This window comes from Felis catus, chromosome B4 (assembly GCF_018350175.1).
Source record: "Felis catus isolate Fca126 chromosome B4, F.catus_Fca126_mat1.0, whole genome shotgun sequence".
NCBI lineage: Eukaryota > Metazoa > Chordata > Mammalia > Carnivora > Felidae > Felis > Felis catus.
Genome location: NC_058374.1, coordinates 52,719,599 through 52,744,882, shown reverse-complemented (window position 1 = coordinate 52,744,882; position 25,284 = coordinate 52,719,599). Strand labels below are relative to the sequence as shown.

The window sequence follows — 25,284 nt, the reverse complement described above, 5'->3', positions numbered from 1 at the left end:
CACGTTGTGTAAGCAAGGTAAAATTGCAGCTTTCTTTGTCCTTGTAGGTGCTCTGATGACAGGTTGAATGAAAGATACACTCAAAACAAATACAAAAACATTTCAGAGGCAGGATTCTGTGCCCTTATAGTTACCATCACAGAATCAGAAATCCAAATAGCTCAGAATAGGACAGCTTAGGACAAGCATCATGAGGAATCCCTAAGATACCAGATAGCAAAACTTGCTGTTCCTACAAACATAAGGAAAGTCTCCTATCATAGATAATCCTTATACCTTGAGTAACTTTAATTTCACTGTCTCAAACATCCATCATTCTGTTTAACAAATCACTAGCTTCCCTAATATAAAACCCATTTCTAACATTCATTATGCCATTTAGCAAGGCTTTATGGAGATCTTGATAGTGAAAGATCATGTTGGCAGCAAATTCTGGAGTATGCCCCTTTCTGATGGACTGCTAACTAAAGACTACTGACCTGGGATTTTTTTTTCTTAGCATACTTTTTTTTTTTATTTTTTTTTCAACGTTTATTTATTTTTTGGGACAGAGAGAGACAGAGCATGAACGGGGGAGGGGCAGAGAGAGAGGGAGACACAGAATCCGAAACAGGCTCCAGGCTCTGAGCCATCAGCCCAGAGCCCGACGCGGGGCTCGAACTCACGGACCACGAGATCGTGACCTGGCTGAAGTCGGACGCTTAACCGACTACGCCACCTAGGCGCCCCTTTTCTTAGCATATTAATTGAGTCTATAGAATTAAAGCTTACATTGTTGGCACATACATAGTATCACATAAACCACCCAAAGTACAGGATTTTGAACTGAATTATGGAAGTATTAATGGTTAATATTAGTTCCATGACTGAATTCTCACCAAGAGAATGTGAACAGAGGTAATATGTACAACTTCCACCTAAATTGTTCTTGACTTCCTTTCCCATGTGCTAGAACAGCGCTGTACCATTGACCCAACTTCAACATGCAGTAATGGAAGCAGTCATATGGAAGGAATATAGGTCCCTGAGTAACTTCACCGTCTGGAGCTGGCAGCCAGTCTACACTGACCAAGCTGCTACATGGTAGAGAAATAAACGTCTATTTTATTCAAGCTACTATATTCTAGAGTCTCCTCTTTTTCTTAAGTTTATTTATTTTTGAGAGAGAGAGAGAGAGAGAGCACAAGCGAGAGAGAGGGAGACACAGAATCAGAAGTAGATTCCAGGCTCCAGCTGTCAGCACAGAGGCCAACATGGGGCTTGAACTCAGGAACTGTGAGATCATGACCTAAGTCAGACACTTAACTGGCTGAGCCACCCAGGCACCCTAGAGTCTCTTTTTTTTTAAAGACAACTTTACTTGTCATTAAATGATAAACCTTTACATCTTGACCCATCAGCTTCCATCTCCTCTTCTATGTCTTCAATCTCACCCTCTATACTTGCTCCTTTTCAGTTTACAAACATGATCAAGTCCTTACAAAGTATTTCTTTCTTTTTCATCCAATTTTTTTAATTTTAAAAGTGTTTATTTTTGAGAGAGAGAGAGCGAGGGAGAGAGAGAGAGCCAGAGAGTGAGGGAGGGGCAGAGAGAGAGGAGGACAGAGGATCTGAAGCAGGCTCTGCACGGTCAGCACAGAGACTGACGTGTGGCTCGAACTCATGAACCATGAGATCATGACCTGAGCTGAAGTTGGATGCTTAACCAACTGAGCCACCCACCCAGGTGCCCCTTTTCCATCCAAATTTCTGAAAATATGAACTATACTTGCTTGTTCCATCTTCTTACCTCCCATACACTGTCTTTCTACTGCAAAGTGATGTCCATTCCCACATTTTTTAAGATGACTCCCAGTAAAACTATTAATTAAATCTGGAGGATACTCCTCAGTTCTACACTTACAACTTGCTATCACCTTATAATGAAAATAAGTCTCAGGCCAAATTCTGCACCATGTACATCGCTGCATTTTCTCCTCTGCTCCATCCTCATTTTCTCTCCTCTCTTATTTCAACAATGCCACACCTTCTAGATTGCTGGTCTCTTTCATAGATTTTTCTTGACCTCCCTGTTTTTGAAATGTTGGTTCCCAAGTCTACATCCTTGACTCATTCTCTTCTGGTTCTACAAAGTCTTCCTGGAAAATAACATCTCTCCTGCTATTCTGATCTCTGATGAGAACCTCCTGGATTCATTCATTCATATTTTTGGAGAGCACTGATTCTTTCTTGAGGTAGAAGATCCTTGATTTATACTGACACCAATAAACAAAATTGTATGTGCTTCTGTGTCAGTTTTCCCCATGTATCGCAAATTGACTTCAGTCTATTTGGCCTTTCAGCAACTGTCAGGTTCTGTTAGTAAATGTCAATAGCATCTATTGATTGGACTAGGTGGAAGCTGGGCGTGCCCTTCTCCAAACATTGATATCATGTGATAGATTACAAGGAAAGCAAGACTTCATTGTAATTCTTCCAAATGTATAAACTTTTATTAGCAAGTGGACAAAAAAGTCATATAACATGTTCATATAAGGTTTCAGGAAATCCTCACTCTTTGTCCTCGGACATGCCCACAAGCATCTCATATGAGAGACTCACTCTGAGGTGGCTGTAGCAATATCCAAACAGCAGAATCAGCCAACCTTCTATTCAGATCTGTCAGTCTATGTCTCCAAGCACTGAATAGAAGGCCCTGGGGAGAGGTGGATAACACAGAATCAAATAGAACTTAGACCAAGAAGGTAGTAGATTGCTGGGCTTCCCAGCAACTTCTTCACCATGTATTGATTATGTTGAGTGTCTACTACGTGTCAGGCACTGTTCTTAGCATTGCGTATATAGCTACGAATAAAGCCAATAAAAATCCCTGCTCTTGTGAAACTTATACTCTGGTCAGTTGTGTTGTTGTATCTCATTCACACAAGAGTGACAGGCCTGTGAAATCTCTCTAACCAGCCATACATCTAGGACATCATTTATTTCACCAATGAAAATGTATTTCTAAACTCCCTTTTAGTAATTAATGAACCTTTGGATATAAATTTCAATACAGATCCTTGAAATGCTTAAATAGCCACCTGGGGAGTATGGATCCCTGATTAGGGTACTTCAGATTATAACTAACCACCCCTAGAGTGTGAATTCCTAATAGGGTAACTCTAATGATAACTAACCTTCCCTAGAGTGTAGATGAAAGCTAATTTACACACAAGTACATTACACTGTTTATAAGGAAGTATTTTAAAGTAAATTATAACAGAGGTAATATAACAACATGGCAAGAAGCATGGTTGCACAGAGCTCCCAAGTTTCACATATAGGTTTTAAAATACTGAAAGATACCAACCATCTCTCTTAGGACTTCTGAGTTCTCCTCGTGATCTAGCAACTACAGGTACAACAAAAGGTATATCAGACCATCCTAGTGTAACACGGTTCACAATCATTCTGAATGGCCAGTTCCCATACCACTCCAACCACTGAATATGTTCAATAGCATTGTTGCTCAAGTCTTTAGCCATGAAGCAACTGACAAGGCTCTCTGAATTTCAACTCCAAATACCTTGAGGAAAAATAATAACTGTCCCAGTTTGGACCTAAGATTCATGCCCAAATTGATTGGGATTGGTAAGGGCATAGGACCTTTATAACTTGTTTGATGGGATGATGGAGATGCTTGCAGAAACTCTTAGGAGGTTATGAAAAGTGTCCCAGCATCAGGGTTTTGTCAGGAGAGTAAATCAAAGGGGGAAAGAACCAAAAGAGTTAAAGACATATACAGGAGAGTGAACAATGACATTTAAGCTGGGTAGAAAAGAAAGTAAAAACAGGATTTTATCAGGGTAGCTGGCTGGCTCGATTGATAGAGCATGCAACTCTTGATCTCAGGGTTTTGAGTTTGAGCCCCACGCTGGGTATATAGATTACTTGAAAAAAGAACAGCAACAAGAACAGGACTTTATTAAATCATTTGTAGTAGAGAATAGTATTTATATCAAAAGAGATATTGGAGCGCCTGGGTGACTCAGCTGGTTAAGTGTTTGACTTCAGCTCAGGTCATGATCTCGCAGTGCATGAATTTGAGCCCTGCATCAGGCTTTCCTGTCAGTACAAAACCCATTCTGGATTCTCTGTCTCCCTCTGTCTGTGCCCCACTTACACGTGTTTTCTCTCTCTCTAAAAAATGAATAAACATTAAAAAAAAAACAGAGAGAAAGATGCATACTTGAAATGCTATCTGTTCTGGTCCATTTATATAAATATATATATATGTAGTTCCACAGATGATCTGGTAGTATTAATAACTGTTACTTTATTTCTTTTTTTAGGTTTATTTATTTTTGGGGGGTGCCCAGGTGGCTCAGTCATTTAAGCAGCTGACTCCTGATATTGGCTCAGGTCATAGTCTCAGTTTGTGGGATTGTGTCCCGTGTCAGGCTCTGCAGTGACAGTGTGGACCCTGCTTGGGATTCTCTCTCTTCCTCTCTCTCTGCCTCTCCCCTCCTCTGATGTGTTCACACATGTGCTCTTTCTCTCTCAAAATAAACTTAAAAACAAAACATATATATATATATGTTTTATATATATGTATACATATACATATATGTATTTGTATATGTATGTATATATATATGTGTATATATATATATGTATATATATATATATATATATATATATATACAGCTGAAGAATAGCATGTATCTCATATTATTAAAATAGCAAATAGTTCAAAACTAGGAAATGGAAGCAATGAACAAATATTGAAAACCTATTATGCGCAAGTTCTGTTCTCGCAAATTAATATGAGACAATTTGGGCATGCACAACTCTTAGGTTCTTTTTGGCAGATACAAGTAGCCAAAAACTTTCTTTTCAAGTAAAAGCCAAGATTCCAGAGGGAAAATTGGGTCAGGCACCCAGATTCCTCCAGTGTTTTTGACTAGGGACCCATTGAAGGATTTAGCCTAGGGCATCATTGCTAAGGACATAGGCTATAAGCCTCTTGAGATTTGTATTCCCTACTTATGCTAGAGCAGGGAGAGCCTGGAATATTTTTAGATAACCATACATCTTGAATATCTTTATTTTGCCATTAAAAAAAACCTCATTTCCAACATTCATCATGTTGGTCAACAAGCCATTGTTTTTATCAGTAAAACCTATTTCTTACATTTAGTAGGCAAATTACAAAGAATCATTGTTATAAGATACTGATAACAGAAGCATTTATAAAACTACCTCTGAATGTTAGAAAAACCACCACCCTGCACAGTGAATTCTTTTTTTTTCTTTAGCTTTTCATTATTACCATTTTTATATATATGAAATGTACAGAGAATAGTATAACGAACACCCAAACACTCATCACCTAGATTTAATAACTCTTATAATTTCCTCATATTTGCTCAAGTATTACATAGTTAATTATAGACATCATGACATTTCACCCTTAATTACTTTAGTACGCACTTCTAACAACCTAAATACATTTCCCCATGATCACCCTTAAATACATTTCCCCACGATCACACTTAATAAAATCAACAGTAATACCCTAATATCCTCTAATGCTCAGTCTGTACTCAGATTTCCACATTTGTCCCTAAAGTGTCTTTTACAGTTGATTTTTAAATACCAGATCCAATGAGAATCTTGCCTTGCATTTGGTTATTAGTGACTTGCACCTTCCGGATTAGAATGTTGGCAGCCTCTGGGTTATAGTTTAAGCCAAATGGTACACATATAACATCACAATGTATATATTAAAATTTTTTAAAAATAATGACAGACCTTCCAATGACTTTACTAGATATTTTTGTCAACATTATCTTATCTATTTCTTTCTTTTTAAATACATATGTATTTTTAAGTAATCTCTACACCCAATATGGGGCTCAAACTCATGACTCCAAGATCAAGAGTCATAGGCTCTATCAAATAAGCCATCCAGGCGCTCCCTTATCTATTTTTTTCCCAGAGAGGAAGAAGGTTTCCAAGGGACTCAACCAGACTAACGTGTATTCTTTATAGAAAAGACCTTTTTAATCAGTTTGGGAATTCTTAAGTTAAAAGCACAGAGGATTCCAACACCACACTTTGAGAAACTGACCCATAGGGTATGTAAGTAGCACGCTCTCAGGAATGACTCTAAAAACACTCTGGGATTTGGCCTCTAACCACTTTTCTATTGTCTTTTGCACCCATCTAGATCCCCTGAGCTCTTCAGTGTTCACTGATAAGGCCAGGATTAGGGTGAGGAGAGATGCCTAGGACAGAAAAAAGAAGGAGGAACTACTCTCATGTGCCAGGCCTACACTTATGTGACCGAAGAGTAATATCTGATGTGATAATAGTAATAATAATAATATTTATTAAGTCTTTACTTGTGCCAGGGACTGTTCTAAGAATTTTACATGGATTAACTCATTTAATCCTCCCAACCCCATGAGGTCGGAATTTGTAAAATCCCCATTTAGAGATGCACAAAAGCCCTCTCACCAGAGCGTTGGGGCTAGTCTGGCTCTACAGGCAAAAGAGGACATTCTCTCTTTACACAGTCACCTTTCTTCTCTAGTCCACGTGGCTATCTGGCCACCTTGGTGTTGTCTATCAGTCAGGCCATACACACTGCCTGCCCTGGGCCTTCCATGCTGAGATGGTGAGCTATATCCTCTCCTTTGACCATTCTCTAACACTGTGAATTCTCAGATTAGGTATACAGTTCTAAAAAATTTTTTTCTTCTTCTTCTTTTCGATGTTTATTTATTGGGGCATCTGGGTGGCTCAGTTGGTTAATTTTCCGACCTTGGCTCAGGTCATGATCTCACAGCTTGTGAGTTTGAGGCCTGCATTGGGCTCTGTGCTGACAGCTCAGAGCCTGGAGACTGTTTCAGATTCTGTGCCTCCCTCTCTATGTCCCTCCCCTGCTTGCTTTCTCTCTCTCTCTCTCTCTCTCTCTCTCTCTCTCTCTCTCTCAAAAATAAATAAAGATTAAAAAGAAACTTTAATGTTTATTTATATTTGAGAGAGAGACAGACAGACCACAAGCAGGGGAGGGACAGAGAGATGGAGACAGAATCTGAAGCAGGCTCCAGGCTGTCAGCACAGAGCCTGATGCAGGGCTCAAACTCACGAACCATAAGATCATGACCTGAGCCAAAGTTGGATGCTTAACTGACTGAGCCACCCAGGCACCCATCACAGTGGAGCTAGTAATGAACACTAGATCCTAAGATGATATCCTTGTTTTATGAAATATCAGAATAGATTTGTCTGTTAGCAGACTTGAATACTTTCAGAATATCCACTTCCAAATCCAAAAGTTTAAGTTCCCACACACAGACTTTTAATAGTTTGCTTTGCCAGTTCTTTAGTTTATGTGTCAGCAACAAGGGTGTGTGTTTCACACCTAACCTCCCTGGAAGCTTTCAAGGAGCCTACTCATTGCTGCTATCACCAACTTCTTCTCTGCCATTGATATGGAGGTTAACTCTAGTTTAAGTAACAAAGGTTCATTTACCCAAAACAAACTATGCATTTTAGCACTTGTAAAGCACTTAAGCCTTCCCTTCACTGCCTGAAATGCAGCTATCTGCATTTTTAGCTAGTTACATATTTTAGCATATCACTGACAAGTCTCTTCAAGCTCACAGCCATGACACATCTTCTGAAGGCTTCCAGCCCCAGAATTCTTAGCTATCAAGATCCACATGGGCAGAAATAGTTCTGATCACTACCAGAAGTCCGACAAACAGGTCACACATTCGATAATTCGGTATTTTTATTTATTCAACAAATATGCACTGAACACCTACTATGTGCCAGGATTTGTAAGGTCTCTGGCAAAGAATTCAGAACTCTTGTTTCGGTGGGAGAAAGGGTGGATAAAGCCTAGAAACTGGAGAGCCGCAATTCCTAAGGGCACCAACAGGCTTTGGAGAGAGCAAGGCATTCGCATTGACTCTCTTGGCTAGAGAAAACGTCTGTAAAGGACCAGACACAAAGCAGGTTCTGTCTCAAATATTTGAATCTATTCCATCTACACCATTTGGCTGGCAGGAAGTCCCTGCTCTCTGTGGATTTACTAATGGGAGACACAAACCTCTGACATAATGAAGTGGCAGGAGGTGTGTTTTACTCCAGTTTCTCTTGAAGGGCAAGAATAGCAGCAAAAGTTTCTTCGGTTAATCCCATGGCGCACATTTCCGTGTGGGTGCGCATGCTGGTATGCGCTCGTCTGTTAAATACAACAGGCTTCAGCTCTGTAAGAGAGAGTGAATTAATTTATGTATATTTTTGAACAATAAAAAAAAAGGAAGCCTGGCAGTGAAGTTAGCACACTGGGCCCATTTTATTTTATTTTATTTTATTTTATTTTATTTTATTTTATTTTATTTTATTATTTTATTCTATTTCGGAGTGTGGGGCCCTATTTTAAAAAGAGACAGTCTGATCTCTTAGAAGAGGTATGCCAGTACTTTTTTCTGGCCCTGTTTGGCTCCATTCTTACACATAGATGACAACTACACGAACAGGCTACAGACTGAAATCGATTCCCTTGAGCACACTGAGATATCTACGAATTTAGGGGCTATTCTAGATTTTAGAGGGTTAAATCAGACAATGATTCAGAAAGTTTGTTTTTAAAGAGAGAAGCTATATAATTGTTGCTCAGAAGAAAAATTTTAATGCAGCCCAAAGATAATTAGCTACAAAACCTAAATTAGATGTAGTACTTGCCAAATTGACTTTCTATAACTTAGAAAAAAAGATTCCTAAGCAAAGCTTACAGTGTTATAATGAAAAAAGCCGTCTACTAAGCCTGGTCTGATTGACTTGGTCAAATGGTATATAAATTAAATCCATCTGAAGAATCTGATCTCCAAATGGGATTTTCATTTCCATCAGACTGCAGTTTAAAAATGTACATGAAGTAAGAAAGTAAGAGTAAAATCATTTCCCCCCATGACCGGTGAACTTGGCAGCCCACGTGGAAAATGAGCCAGCTCTTCCCCTGCTGAACAAATCCATTCAAAATGATTTCATAGTTTTCCTTCCTCATCCTTTGGAATGTGGAAGCCATTTTCCAGTGGGCTTTTTAAAAAAATGTCTGAATTTAACCCTTTGAAAGAAGATATTTATTCTCTTTTTGTTTTTGTTTTCCAAGGGTATGTAGAATAATGCAATGGGGATTTTTTTTTTTTTTTTTTTTTTTTTAGCACAATAGCTGTAGGCAGGAAGTTGACTCCATCTTATTTAATTAGGACCCACGGGAGATTGTTGTGTCTAATATAATGCAAAGTTCTATAATTGAACTAATGTGATTTTGCAGCCACCTGCCAGGGAAATACCAATGCAGGTAGCTTAAATGATACAGGAAAAAGGTTTTTTTTTGCTTTGGTATTGCAAAATTAAATAAGCAAATTAAAAATCAGTAGTTGAAGACTGCTAGCTTTTGTAGTCAGGTTGGATTTGTTTTGGGGTATCTTTCTTCCTTGGCCTAATTTCCCCATATCTTCTTCCTTGGCCTAATTTCCCCATATCTTATGCCAAACTCTATTCCAGGCAAAAAAGATATATACATATTTGCTTATATACACATAAAATATATCTTCTAGAAGGGAAACACACAAAAAACTTTAATTTTTGTATTTTTTATATTTTCTTTTTTTGTATCGATAAAGTTAATTCACATATTGGGACCCACAAAATGGAGGCTGCACCAGTGGTGGAGATCATGTCACAAAATGAATTAAGTCAGCCTGCACTTACAGGAAACACCTGTCAAGGAATCCTAACAAACATCACTCACAATCTTCTAACTCAGCTCTGGCTAGCTTACCTTAGTCTAGAAAATAGGATCTGCTAACCTTATAAGGAAATTCCAGACTCTTAGCCTACCATACCCTGTTTTTGGGTTGCCTCTTCTAACACTTTATAAAATTCACTCTTTCCCAAAATCCCTTGGGAAGAATGCTCCACTGCTTGTTAGGCATGGTACTCCCCCAATCCACAGATTATCTTCCCTTGAATAAAGCACATCAGATTTGTTACTAAATCATTTATGTGTTGTCATTTGACAGTATATACTCATTCATATTAATTCATTCACATTACTCCAAATTGAAAAAGGGTTTATAGTGTTGGGGAGCAAGAATATCCTGTCCCCTTCAAGGTCCTTCTAGCTGGACTAAGAATTAAATTGACATGAGATAGATTAACAAAAGAAAATCAAATTTAATAGCGTACGCACGGGAATCCACACAGACATTGAAATTCCAAAGACAGGCAAAATGAGGTATGCGTGCCATCCTGAAGTGAGAAGAGGATAGGGGTCTGGGACTTCCAAGAGAAGGAACGCAATTAATAGGGCAATAAGAAGAGCCGATGTTTGGCAGTTAGATACTTGCCTTGCCATATAGATGGGTACTTAGAAAAATTTATCTTTGGTAATAATTGTAATTCTGGGAAAGACCCCAGATTTAGATTCTTCTGAGTAGTTAAAGAAGGGGCAAAATTTTCTGTTGAGTCTACAGGGTCTCAATTGCTTTCAGCTCAGAATAGTCTTCATGTGAGGGGTGCCTGCATGGCTCAGTTGGTTAAGCATACAACTCTTGATTTCGGCTCAGGTCAAGATCTCACAGTTTGTGGGTCCAAGCCCCGCATTGGGCTCTGTGCTGATAGCACGGGACCTGCTTGGGATTCTCTCTCTCTTCCTCTCTCTGCCCCTACCCTGCTCATGCTCTCTCTCAAAATAAATAAATAAACTTAAAAAAAAATTTTTTTTTATTAAAGAAAAATAATAGTCTTTATGTCTCATGGCCCCTCTTGGGGCAGCCTGCCCTAGGCCCCTACAACAGGAAAAGTCTTTCCACCTTTACCTCCTAGCTACCCAATTTTCCTTTTCAAAACAACTAATATTATAAGTTTGTTTTGACTTTGTTTTTGTTGCAGTGAGGACTATAACTCTTTCTGAGACATTTTATAGATATTTAAGCAGCTATACACATACACATATATATCTATATCTGGCTATATATATATATATATACACATATGTGTGTGTATATATATATATATATATATATATATTCCATAAACCCCAATCTTTTTAAAAAAAATTTTTTTAATGTTTACTTATTTTTGACAGGGAGAGAGAGAGACAGAGACAGAGACAGAGCATGAGTGGGGCAGGGGCAGAGAGACAGGTAGACCCAGAATCCGAAGCAGCCTCCAGGCTCTGAGCTGTCAACACAGAGCCCATCGCGGGGCTCGAACTCATGGACTATGAGATCATGGCCTGAGCCAAAGTCGGACGCTCAACCAAATGAGCCACCCAGGCGCCCCCCTTCCCCCATCTTTATATATATTTTTTAATGTTTATTTTTGAGAGAGAGAGAGAGGGACAGAGTGCAAACAGGGGAGGAGCAGAGAGAGGGAGTCACAGAATCCGAAGTAGGCTCCAGGCTCTGAGCTGAGCTGTCAGCACAGAGCCCATCGCAGGGCTCAGACTCATGGAGTGTGAGATCATGACCTGAGCCAAAGTTGAACACTCAACTGACAGAGCCACCCAGGCATCCCTCTTTATTTTTATACAAAGGTTAACATTCATCTGTATCCTTTTTGTAACCCCCAATGTATATTTGACAAAAGAGCAAAGTCTGGAACAAGTGGATATCCATGTCCAAAAAATGAACCTAGATACAGACCTTACACCCTTCACAAAAATTAACTCAAAATGGACACACCTAAATGTAAAATGCAAAAGTATCACACTCTTAGAAGAGGATATAGGAGAAAAACTAGCTGATCTTGGGTTTGATGATGACCTTTAGATACAACACCAAAGGCTGATCCATGAAAGAAATAGTTACTTAGCTAGATTCCATTAAAATTAAAAACTCTGGTCTATGAAAGACACTGCCAAGAAGATAAAAAGAGAAGCCAGAGACTGGAGAAAATAATTGTAAATACACATCTGATAAAGGACTATTATTTAAAATATACAAAGAACTCTTAAAACTCGACAAGTGGCTATAATAAAAATGTATTTGGTCTTTGTTCCCAGTTCCTTTTTTGTTTAAGTTTCGTTTATTTATTTAAGTAATCTCTACACCCAACGTGGGGCTCGAACTTATAACCGTGGACTCAAGCGTTCCATGCTCCACCAACTGAGCCAGCCAGGCGCCCCTCAATTTACACTCTTCTCCGCAAAATATGAGTTTCTGCATCTGTTTCTCACAACCTCAAAACAGAGTGCTTATCAAATATTTGGATTTTTGCCAATCTGATGGGCTTAAAATGTTATTTCAGGTCAGTTTTTAAAACAATTTTTCTTATGGGTATTTTATATTTCCTGAATTTTTTTTTTTATTTTTAGATTTTAACTTTTTGGTGGTTAATCCATCTGGAATTTATTTTGGGGAGCAGTGTGACAAAGAGATTACTATTTTTCCTTCAGTATTAATGTAATAAGGAAACATTGTCCACTCTTTCTTTACCCATTTGAAAGGCTCCCTCTTTCTGAATGCTATTCCCTTTTGTGGCTGTATTTTATTATACCTAATACCAATATCTTTTTTTTTTTAAGTTTATTTATTTATTTATTTATTTTAAGAGAGAAAGAGAGAAAGAGGGACAGGTAGAAAGGGTGGGAGAGAGAGAATTGCAAGCAGGTTCTGTGCTGTCAGTGCAGAGCCCTATTCCAGGCTAAAACTCACAAACTGTGAGATTATGACCTGGGCTGAAACCAAGAGTCAGACGCAAAACGTAACCCAGGTGCCCCCCAATACCAATATGTTAATGGTTTTAATAACTATGGCACCAGACTATGCTCTGTATCTAACAGGGCAAGACTTTACTTACTAATCTTTCTTCTCTAAAATTGTTCTTCTATTCCTTATCATTTCTTCTACCAAATGAATTTAAGAATCAGCTTGCCAATTTACATAAAGAATCTCTATGAGAAATTATTAGGACTTACAGTGAATCCATTGGTAGATTTCATGGGACAACTATTTTTGGGGGGGGGAACATCTGTATTTCAATTTAGGAATATGACATATGTCCCCACTTAAGCCTTCTTTTACTTCCTTCAATAATGTTTTCTATTTCTTGTTTAATTTACTCTTAGGCACTTTTGGGGGTTCTGTTGTCATCATGGCCCAGATCTGTTTTTTTTTTTTTTTAATTTTTTAAATGTAATTTCTATACCCAACACAGGGCTTGAATTCAGAACCCTGAGATCATGAGTCACATGCCTTACTGACTGAACCAGCCAGGAGCCTCTCAGATCTTTTTCTTATTACATTTTTTGAACTTTAGAATAGTTATACTTATTGTGTAAGATAAACATTTTTCTTTAATATTAACATTTTTAATGAGATGTAGCTTATATGTGGTGACTCTCTTTCAGAATGAAATATATTATTTTCCCTGAAATGACATAAGGTTAAAAAAATGTTGGGGCACCTGGGTGGTTCAGTCAGTTAAGTGGCCAACTTCGGCTCAGGTCATAATCTCAGTTTGTGAGTTTGAGCCCCGCATCGGGCTCTGTGTTGACAGCTCAGAGCCTGGAACCTACTTCAGATTCTGTGTCTCCCTCTCTCTCTGCCCCTCCCCTGCTCACACTCTGTCTCTCTCTGTCTCTCAATAATGAACGCTAAAAAAAAATTTTTTTTTAATGTTTATTTATTTATTTGGAGACAGAGAAAGAGAGTGCTGAGGAGGAGCAGAGAGAGAATGAGAAAGAGAATCCCAACTAGGTTCTGCACTGTCAGCACAGAGCCTGAAGCGGGGCTCAATTTCATGAACCGCGAGACCATGACCTGAGTTGAAATCCAGAGTTGGATGCTGAGCCACCCAGGCACCCCAACACAAGCTTTTGAACAGGAATGAAACCTAGCATTTATTATGCAAGAAAAAGTACTATTTGCTGAATACCTACTATACTAGCAATAGCTAATACTTATTTAGCACAATTATATGTCAGCCACTATTTCAAGTGTTTTATATACTTTAATTCCTGACAACAATCCTGTGAGGGAGTTTGTAATATTTGTATTGTATAGGTGTTATCAACTAGGTTACAGAGAAGTTAAGAAACATGCTCAAAGTCACACAGCTAGAGAGTAGTGGAGCTAGGAATAATAAGCAGTTGGCTTCAAAGGTCTTCTTAATCATTAGGCCATATTCACCACTAGTTGCCAAATATTGAATTTTAATCTATTATTTCATTTTTAATCTGTATAGCCGTATCGGATTGAAAACTATTAAACTCATTTTACATCTGGGGCAATTTAGGCTAAGAGAAATTAAGGAACACACTCATAGTTCACATCGCAGTCCTGGAGTTACTGGTATTCCAAAGTCAACCTGCTTTCCATTGCTCTTTGCTACATCTCATTTCGTCTGTAAAACTGCATTTTTATTTAGCCATTAATTTGATTTTTGGTCAAAGGTAAATAAATCTTGCAATCAGAGCTTCTTTTTTTTATATTTTATTTTACTTTATTTTTAACGTTTATTTATTTTTGAGACAGAGAGAGACTGAGCATGAACGGGGGTGGGGCAGAGAGAGAGGGAGACACAGAATCGGAAGCAGGCTCCAGGCTCCGAGCCATCAGCCCAGAGCCCGACGCGGGGCTCAAACTCACGGACTGCGAGATCGTGACCTGGCTGAAGTCGGACGCTTAACCGACTGAGCCACCCAGGCGCCCGGCAATCAGAGCTTCAAATGAGGGTGAGGTTACCAGAGATACCATATTAACACGTATCATTTCAGTCAAAACAAATGACTTGATATTTTAGCTAATCTGTGAGGCTCTTTTACAGGGAAATTCATTCTTTTCCTTGCACTTTTAGAAAATGGCACAGTGGCCCCTTTTCATTCTACCATCTTAAAGGGCAGAACTCATGCTCTCACGAAAAATAATTACCAGCCTTTTCTTTTCAGTATACTATAAGATGCATTAATTTAATATTTATCACTTCAAATGGCAAACAACAGTCGTAGTCTCTACACTTACAGGAGTTTTATTCTAGTGGGGAGGCATATATTAAGAAATAATCTATGAAGTGTGATCATTGCTCCGACAGGAAACACAAAGTGATTTGAGAGTGACTGGTCCAGTCTTGGTGTGTGTTGGGCAAGGGTATCAAAGACAAGTTCTTCAGGAAAAAAATTTGAGCCAAGATCTGAAGAATGGTTCATCAAGGAGATTATGTTCAAGGAGCTAAGAGGACTGGGTGGGGGGGGGGGGGGGGGAGTTGGGTGCAAAGAACTGATCAGAGAGAGCAACTCACATTAAGGTTGAAGAAGTAAGCGTGAACTAGAGAGCATGTAGGCTTTGTGAATTTTAAGGGCTTTTCCTTTTTGGCCCTAAATTAATGGAAAGCCTTTGAAGAGTTTCAGTAGTTTCTATTCAAAACCTTTCTGACAGCAAATGAGATTTTTTTGCTTCCTGACACCAAATACGTGGTGTCTTTTCCAATACCACTTCCACTATCTGATACCAACTGGATATACAACAATTTCGATTCTGACACTACCTGGAGTTAGCAGGCTAAGGACTAAAGGACTTGAGTGCTCCCACCTCAGACACCAATTACAAGTCTGCACCACTCTTCCTTCTAACTGAACAGCTATAAACTTGAGGGTTCCCACAACTCCTCTCTCAGGTCTAATAATTAGCTAGAATGACTCAGAACTCAGGAAAAGGGTTTTGCTTATATTACTGGTTTCTTATACAAGCTAGAACTCAGGGGCGCTGGCTGACTCTGCTGGTGGAGCATGTGACTGATCTCTGGGTTGTGAGTTCGAATCCCACACTGAGTATAGAGATTACTAAAAAATAAATAAATAAAAACTTAAAAAAAGAGTTAGAACTCAGACACAGCCAAATGGAAGAGATGCATAGAGCAACATATGGGGACAGAACTTAAAGGTCCCATGCTCTCTGGGTGGGTGTGCCATGCTTCTGGCATCTCCATGCGAGGTCATCATGGTTGGTGGTTGGTTATGGAGGTTTCATTGTGCAGGCATAATTGATGAAATCACTTGGCATTGGTGGCTAGACTCAATCTCTGGTCCATCTCCCCTCCCTCGAATTTGGAGTATGGAGCTGGAAGTTCCAGCTCTCTAAGCACAGCATTTGGTCTTTCTGGTGAACAGCCTCCATCCTGGAGCTATCTAGGAGGCCCCGGCCACCAGTCACCTCAATAGCATACAAAAGACACTGTTATCACTCCAGAGATTCCAAGGGTTTTATGAGCTGTGTACTAGGGACTGGGGCAAAGATTAAATATTTATCTTTTATGGTACTGCAGGCTTTAAGTGGAAGGATATGCTCAGGTTTCCATTTTTGCACATACTACTCTGCAGGATGGAAAATGGATTGGGGGAGATAAATCAAAGTGAGTGTTGATGGAAGCTTGATCCAGGGGATGGAGGAAGAGATGGAGAGAAGAGTGTACACAAGGGATATGAAAATACAATAGCAGGACGGGGAGGTGGCTAGGATGTCAGAAGTGAAGCAGGAAGAGGCATGTCAGGGATAGCTCCTTGGGGTCTGTCTGTACAGCTGGAAGGATAGTGATGAACGAATCATGAGGTAAGAACTGAAGGAGGACGAGGTTTAGACAGTGTGTGAATTCACTACATTATATTAAAGGTAATTTTGAGATGTTTGATTGGAGATGTCAAACAAGCACCTGGAGATATTCATTTACAACAATGGCATGCTTCCAGATAACTCTGGCTGCAGATATTCATAAGATCACCTAGGGACATAATATAAAGAGAGAAAAGCCAAAGACTGAAGGATGGGTTGATTAGTTCATGAATTTGACCAAACTGTCTTCTCTTCTAGTGTTAATCGTTTGGTCCCTGATAGGTACTGAATAAATGTTTGAAGAATAAAAATTTAAAGATATTTCCTTTCTTTCTTTTTAATTTATTTTTTAAAAAGGTTTATTATTTTTTATGGGGGAGAAGGAGAGGGAGAGAGAGAGAAAATCTTAAGCAGGCTTCACGATGTGGAGCCTGACACAGGGCTCGATCCCATGACTCTGGGATCATGACGTGAGCCTAAATCAAGGTTCAACTGATTGAACCACCCAAGTATCCCTTAAAAATATTTTTAATGATTATTTGGACATCATCTTGGGCCGGTCATAAGAGCAAGTAAAATATCATTGACACACCTACCTCATTCTTTCTCTATTACACAATTTTTAGGGCGTGGAAAAGGGATAATGCTAGGAATCATTTATTTGGTGCTTAGTTGAAACACAGTAGAAGAGAACTCTGACCTTTATCTGACCACTAAATTTCAACTGACATTTCCTCTGGGAAAACCTTTCCTTGTCCTCCTCATCTCTTTTAAAGTTCCCAGGACCCCCTTCCCCCAAAATGTTCCCAGGCCCAATTTCAACGTGTGTGTGTATGTGAGGGGCTCCTCCCACCCCAACAGCAAGCAATTCTTGGATAGCATCGAGGTATCCAAGAGTTCAACATAATTCTGATACTATCTACCTAGAAATAACATCAGATTCCACAGGTTAAGGGTTTACTTCTACAGGGGCACCTGGCTGGCTCTTTTGGTAGAGCATGCAACTCTTCATCTTGAGGCTATTAGTTTGAGCCCCACATTGGCTATAGAAATTACTTAAAAATAAAATATTTAGGGGTGCCTGGGTGGCTCAGTCGGTTAAGCGTCTGACCTTGGCTCAAGTCATGATCTTGTGGTTTGTGAGTTCGAGACCCGTGCCGGGCTCTGTGCTGACAGCTCAGAGCCTGGGGCCTGCTTCAGATTCTGTGTCTCCCTCTCTCTCTGCCCCTCCCCCGTTTGTGCTCTGTCTCTCAAAAAGGAAGAAATGTAAAAAAAAAAAAAAAAAAAAAAATTAAAAAACACTGATGAGAAATGTGTGACTTCTGTAAATAATAAAACCATGAATACCACAGTTTTTTAAAAAAATAAAATATTTAAAAAGGAAAAAAGAATTCACTACTACAAGACTACTTCTCATCCCCTACTTCAGATACTAGTCACAAACCCCAGGCTGTTACCTGTGCTTCTGAGAAACCAGCTACAGATTGGACATTCTAACTGCCTCCTTCTTAGGTTCAATGAACCTGCTGGAGCAGCTCACAGAACTCAGGGAAATACTTAAATTTACCAGTTCATGAAAAGGATATAATAAAGGGTACAAATCAGCAGCCAGATGAGGAGACACATAGGACAAGCTCCTAACAAAGGAGCCTCCATCCTCACGGAGCTTGGGGCCCCATTTGGTGGCATGTTACAAGCATTCTGGTTCTCCAAGTGTGGAAGCTTGCTGAAGAAAAAGAACCACAACTGTCCTCTTGGTTTTTTTTTTTTTTTTTTTTTTTTTTTATGAAGGCTTCATTACATAGTCATGATTGACTAAGCCATTGGCCACTAGCAACCTCTAGCCCCTCACCTCTCCCCGGAGCTCAGGGGGTAGGGTGGGACTGAAAGTTCCAACCCTCTAATGCTGGCAGTCAGCCCCCACATTTGGGTGGGATCCAACAGTCACCTTGATTAATAGGAAGACACCCATCTCACCTTTATGAAATGACTAAATATATATTTCTTATAAATCATTATATAATGCAACATCCCATAGAAGAAAATGCAATCTTTGGATCTCTTTATACTCAGGATATATTTCCATCATAGTGCCACCCAGCATTCCAATAGAGCACTGAGCATTTCTTTGTTTACAGGTCTGTCTCCCTATAAGACTGAGAGCTCGTTAAAGGCATATACATTGTCTTAATCCATCTTTGTATTTACAATACGTTGTTTAGCATGCAGTAGGAAGTACTCAACACATTTTTTAAATTAATACATTTTAGGGGCGCCTGGGTGGCTCAGTCGGTTAAGCGGCCGACTTCAGCTCAGGTCATGATCTCGCGGTCCGTGAGTTCGAGCTCCGCGTCGGGCTCTGTGCTGACAGCTCAGAGCCTGGAGCCTGTTTCAGATTCTGTGTCTCCCTCTCTCTGACCCTCCCCCATTCATGCTCTGTCTCTCTCTGTCTCAAAAATAAATAAACATTAAAAAAAATTTTTTTTAATTAATACATTTTATCTTTTAGAGTAGTTTCAGGTTCACAGCAAACTGGAGCAGAAAGTATAGAATTCCCATATAACCCCTGCCCCCACACATGCAGCCTCCCACACTGTGGACATCCTGCTCCTGAGTGCTATATTTGGTGTAACCAGTGAACCAACATTGACACACTGTAATCATCCAAAGTCTATACTTCACATTAGAGTTCACTTTTGGTATGGAAAATTGTATGGGTTTGGACAAATGTATAATGATATGTATCCACCATTATAGTGTCACACAGCATAGTTTCACTGCTCTGGAAATCCTCTGTGCTCGGTCTGTTCCTTCCTCCCTTCTCTAACCCTTAGGAATCACTGATCTTTTAACTGTCTCCATACTTTTTCCTTTTCCAGAATGTCATGTGGTTGAAATCATACAATGTGTATGTAGTCTTTTTACTTTTGCTTCTTTCACTTAGTAATATGCATTTAAATTTCTTTCATATCTTCTCATGGCTTGACAGCTCATCTCTTTTTATCATTAAGTGACACCCATTGTTTAGATGTATCAGTTTATTTATCCATCCAGCTACTGGAGGATATCTTGGTTGCTTACAAGTTTTGGCAATTATGAATAAAGCTACTGTAAATATCCATGTACAGTTTTTTTATATGGACATAAACTTTTGATTTATTCATGTAAATGTTGAGCAGTGTAAATGCTGGACTGTGTGGTAAGAGTATGTTTAGCTTGTAAGAAATGGCCAAACTACCTTCCAAAGTGGCTGTACCATTTTGCATTCCCACCAACAATGAATGAGAGCTCCTATTGGTCCGCATCCTTGCGAGCACCACTACATACTATTTGAGGGCCAAAGTACCTTAAAGATATTTTTCCATGTAAATGGATGGATCGTACTTATTGGTAAGGTGATGTGAAGCAACTCAGAGCTAATAATTACCTAGGGGTTCCCTTGTAAATGAACTATAAATTCAAACTTCTAAAACTTTGGGAAAATTAGATTTAAAAACAAAATACAGACTTTATTTATTTGGCCCCTATTAGTGTGTAAAAATACTCTTTATTCTTTTTTTTTTTTTTAAGATTTTATTTTTAGGGGCGCCTGGGTGGCTCAGTCCGTTTAAGCGTCTGACTTTAGCTCAGGTCATGATCTTATGGTTCATGAGTTCAAACCCTGCATTGGGCTGTGCACTGATGATGCAGAGCCTACCTGGGATTCTCTCTCTCTCCCTCTCTCTCTCTGCCCCTCCCCCACTCAAAAAATAATAAGATTTTATTTTTAAGTAATCTCTACACCCAATGCAGGGCTCAAGCTCACAACCCTGAGATCACAAGTGATCATGAGTTGTCCGTTCTTCCTACTGAGCCAAAATACTCTTTATTCTTATAATAAGCATAACATTGGCAGATTAATGACAACAAGAAAGAACTAGGTTTTGAGTATACCTGCAGATTGATTAAAAGTTGAAGGAACAATTTGGAAAGTGTATTGATCATTGTTGATTAAAATAAATGACAATGATTTGTTGCTGTATATCATTTGGGGAAAAAACAGGACATTAGGTCACTAATGTTTGCCTATTTGTAAGATGAGCCAAAGCTATAAGTTATGTCTACAAGGCTGTCCTTATTCACTTGAAATGCCCTTTAATATCCTACCAAGAAACCTCCTATTCAATTACTTAGAACACTTGAACTTCATAAATTATGAGCTGTTTGAACAGGTTGATTCAATTAAGAGTATAGAAAAAACCCATATAACTATTGTCATAAAATTCCTTAAAACTATGCAAAAGCCACATGATCTTCCTGAGGTAGGACTGAAACACAAACAGAGCTGTTTTCTTTCTACTGTGTGTTATTAAGAGTAATTGCTTCATTCTCGTGATTGCTTTTGAAAGAGAAGGAATCAATCAAGCTTTCACCAAAAGCGGATGCCATTGCATTATGTATGAGGTTGGCAAGGGAAGAGAGACCTGTGACCTAGAAGGAAATCAGGATCTAAAGCACTTACAAATGTGAGGCTCTCATGTGTCCAAGTCTCCTTTGTCAAGGGGCATGCTTCCTTTGAACATGAACTTCAACATTATTCACTTCATATAAGTTTCTTAAGTTTATTTTCTAACATAGGGCAGTCCCTTGAATATGAAGATAATGTTACTGATATATTACAAAAATATAAAGACACACTTCCCCAGGAGTGTTGAAAGGCCCTGTCTACACTGCCTCTTCAGAGTCTCCTGGGAATATACAGCATTCATTTTTGAGATGGCAAAGCAGGATTAGGAGTATTGATGATTGAAGAAAATTATCCTCTGTTTGAATCTCCTGGCTCCTAAGGGCAAGCCCTTGGCCTCATTGGTACCATTGCACCCAATAAGGTGAGTGAATTGGCCTAGATTCTTTTTTTTTAAAGCTTATTTGTTTGTTTTATATATATATTTTAATGTTTATTTATTTTTGAGAGAGAGAGAGACAGAATGAGAGTGGGTGAGGGGCAGAGAGAGGGAGACACAGAATCTGAAGCATGCTCCAGGCTCTGAGCTGTCAGCACAGAGCCCGATGCGGGGCTTGAACCCACGAGCTGTGAGATCATGACCTGAGTGAAGTTGGGGGCTTAACCGATTGAGCCACCCAGATGCCCTTGTTTATTTGTTTTTTTTTAAGTTTATTTATTTATTTATTTTTGAGAAAGACAGTGTGAGCAGGGGAGTGGAAGAGAGAGAGGGAGAGAGAGAATCCCAAGCAGGTTCTACACTGTCAGCACAGAGCCCAACGCAGGGCTTGAACTCAACAGGTGTGTATCATGACCTGAGCCTAAATTGGACACTTTAACACACTGACAGTTCATGGGTTTGAGCCCGCATCAGACTCTGTGCTGACAGTGCAGAGCCTGCTTGGGATTCTCTCTCTCCCCCTCTCTCTGCCCTTCCCCCACTTGTGTGCACTCTCTCTCTCTCAAATTAAATAAATAAACTTAAAAAAAAAAAAAAAAAAGAACCCATGTTACCTCCAGCACAGTTCCAGAAGAATTTCTTATTTTGAAAGCTTTCTCATTCAACCTGCCAGCAAGACCAGGATTTCTTAATGTGTGATTTGCTTGTCATCTTTGTATACACAGTTCAGTAGGCAACAGAAACAGCTGGCAAAGGCAGGATATCTTAGGTGGAGATGAATCTCTGGAGGAAAAATAAGAATTTGGTAGAGAAAGCATCTTTAATGGACTTTTCTCTAGAGAAATCACATTGTCTTCTGGCCTGACAGAGACTGGACTCTAATCATTATGGTTCCATTGAACCCACCTATCATGAAGCAGCAACTTAAAATCCACTTTTCTATAAAAGAGGCATTTTTTTTTCTTAAGTGTCTAATTTCCCTTTTATTAAGAGTAGTTTTAATGTACTAAATGCTTGAATATGGACTGGACTTCCTGAACACATATCCCTTTCTTCACAGCTCTTAGTAGGGTGGAGAGGAGGGAGAGGGAACTAACATTTTTTGAGACTTCGCAAGGGCCAGATTCAGGAGCTGGTAATTTCCCAACTTGCTTTGTAACCAGATGAGGAAACTCTGGCAGAAGCCAGGGTGTCTGAGTCCAGGCAGAGGGTTGGGTAACCTCTAAACAGGGACTATAGTCTGGCTCAGGCCACTATCCTTGCTAAAGAACCGGTCCCTGGTAGAAGGGAGAAAAAGAGGGATCACTAGAGTGGGTAGTACAGAAAAGTGACACAAAGGTGTCCCCTTCGTTTGGGCAACACTAATGGAGTGTTCTTCTGTGCTGTGACCATGTCCTACACAGCCCAAACAACACCTACTACAGTGCTGGGAACATGGTGGGTCCACAAGGGAGGTTTTTGGAAGTAATTCCCATTAACATCATTTAAAGCATGTGTTTAATGTCAGCTGTCACCACTGCTGTGACAGATTTTGGTCATCATTTGAATCCATTAAAAAAATTTTTTTTAGGGGCACCTGGGTGGCTCAGTCGGTTAAGTGTCCGACTTCGGCTTAGGTCATGATCTCACCATCCGTGAGTTCGAGCCCCGCGTCAGGCTCTGTGCTGACAGCTCAGAGCCTGGAGCCTGTTTCAGATTCTGTGTCTCCCTCTCTCTGCCCCTCCCCTGTTCATGCTCTGTCTCTCTCTGTCTCAAAAATAAATAAACGTTAAAAAAATAAAATAAAATTAAAAAAATAATTTTTTTAATGTTTATTCATTTTTGATAGAGAGAGAGACAGAGCCAAGCCAGGGAGGGGCAGAGAGAGAGGGAGACACAGAATCCGAAGCAGGCTCCAGGCTCTGAGCTGTCAGCACAGAGCCTGAGTGGGGCTTGAACCCATGAACTCTGAGATCATGACCTGAGCTGAAGTCAGATGCTCACCCGACTGCGCCACCCCGGCTCCCCAAAATCCATACTTAATATCACATTAACAGCTCAGAATTTGGTTAATCTCTTAATTAGAAGGCACTAGGCATTAAAGACAAGCCAAATGAAGTTGGCCGTCAGGAGCTGAGTTATCTGGCTCCACGTGCTGCAGAATCTCTCAAGAGGTTTCCTCTGATGGGTTCAGGGGCTCTGCCAGCATGGCGCAAAAGGCTCAAATACCTCAGGTGCCACTCCGAAGGCAAGAGGAGATGGAAGAATACTTAGAGTGTGAGAAACTGGACCAGGGCTGCCTGAGCAGTAGGGCACCAAACAGACATACTGCCTCCGGGGCAAAATGTCTTACTTGTCTTCTGAAGTTAGTAGAAGTATCAAAACGTGGGCACTGCCCTTTCTCTTGCTCCCATTTTTAGAAAGATGTGGAGACAGAAAGACTTCTCTTTTGCACGATTTTATATTGAATAGGGAATGGTTGGACCAAGTTCCCCACAAAAACTTACATGCTCAAGTTGGAGTCTTGTATGGGTGTCGATGCCTCGTAACAAATGACCACAGATCCAGTGGCTTGTCACAGCATTCATTTATTAGCCACAGTTCTGTAGGTCAGAAGTCCTTGAGGCTTCAGGTCAAAATCAAGGCATCATGCTGGCCGCTTTATGATCTGGAGGCTCTGAGGAAGATTCTCTTCCAAGACCATTCAGGTTGTTGGCAGAATTCAGGTCCTTGTAGTTGTAGGACTAAAGAGGTCCCACTTCCTTGCTGGCTGTCAACCAGGGGCTATTCCTGCTCTTGGAGGCCACTTTTGTTCCTTCTTATGTGGTCCTCTTCATCATCGAACCAGCAACAGTGTGGTATCTAGCCCTTCAGATGTTAATCTCTGATTTTTCCTGCTGCTTCTTGACAGAGAAGTCTCCATGATTTAAAAAAAATTTTTTTGTAATGCTTATTTTTTGAGAGAGTGAGCGAGCGAGAGTGAGCGAGGGGCAGAGAGAGAATGAGACACAGACTCTGAAACAGGCTCTAGGCTCTGAGCTGTCAGCACCGTGACGTGAGCAGAAGTAGGACGCTTAACCGCCTGAGCCACGCAGGTGCCTCCATGATTTTAAAGGGCCCTTTAGGGAGATTAGGTGCATCTGGATAATCTCCCTTTTCCATGTAATGTAACCTAATCATAGGAGGGGGGAGGCAGGTTTACCAGGGTTTGATGGACCATTCTTAGAATTCTGCCTACCCTAAATCGCAAAATCTGTTCCTTTCTCAAAGGATGGTAAAGAGAAGAGATCAGGTAGGCACACTTGAAAGGCATCAGTTCAGTATTTCCTTTTCAACCTTCTTGCTGTGAGCATTGGAAAAGGCAAGATCTATTATCCTGATGGCCTAGGTGCAATGCTCTGCCCGGGGCATGAAGAGGTTGGTGCGTCCCACCTTCCCACCTGAATGTGTTGCTCTCTTAAAGCAAGGGTCAGACTTTCAGAATGTGAAAGCATTTCTTGTTACTCTCTTTCCCTGTATCTGAGATCCCACATTCGTGCAGCCTTGGGAGACAGGGAGATAATAAAATTTGGTTGTTAAACAGCAAACGTTGGGACACCTGGGTGGCTCAGTCTGTTGAGTGTCTGACTCTTGGTTTTGGCTCAGGTCATGGTCTCATAGTTGATGGGTTCGAGCCCCGCATCAGGCTCTGCACTGGCAGCCCAGAGCCTGCTTGGGATTCTCTGTCTCCCTCTCTCTCCCTGCCCCTCCCAACTGTCTCAAAATAAATAAGTAACCTTACGTTTTTAATTAAAAAAACAGCAAACATT

General features: G+C 40.0%; 1 long non-coding RNA gene across 1 annotated transcript; it reads right to left on the bottom strand.

Annotated features, from left to right (window-relative positions):
• Positions 1-7,647: 7,647 nt before the first annotated feature.
• Positions 7,648-24,588, bottom strand: LOC123386549. Its single transcript, XR_006600574.1, has 3 exons — positions 23,983-24,588; positions 22,111-22,279; positions 7,648-8,264 (listed from the first exon to the last, which is right to left on the bottom strand). It is a non-coding gene; the product is annotated as an uncharacterized LOC123386549 (long non-coding RNA).
• Between the last annotated feature and the right edge of the window lie 696 nt (positions 24,589-25,284).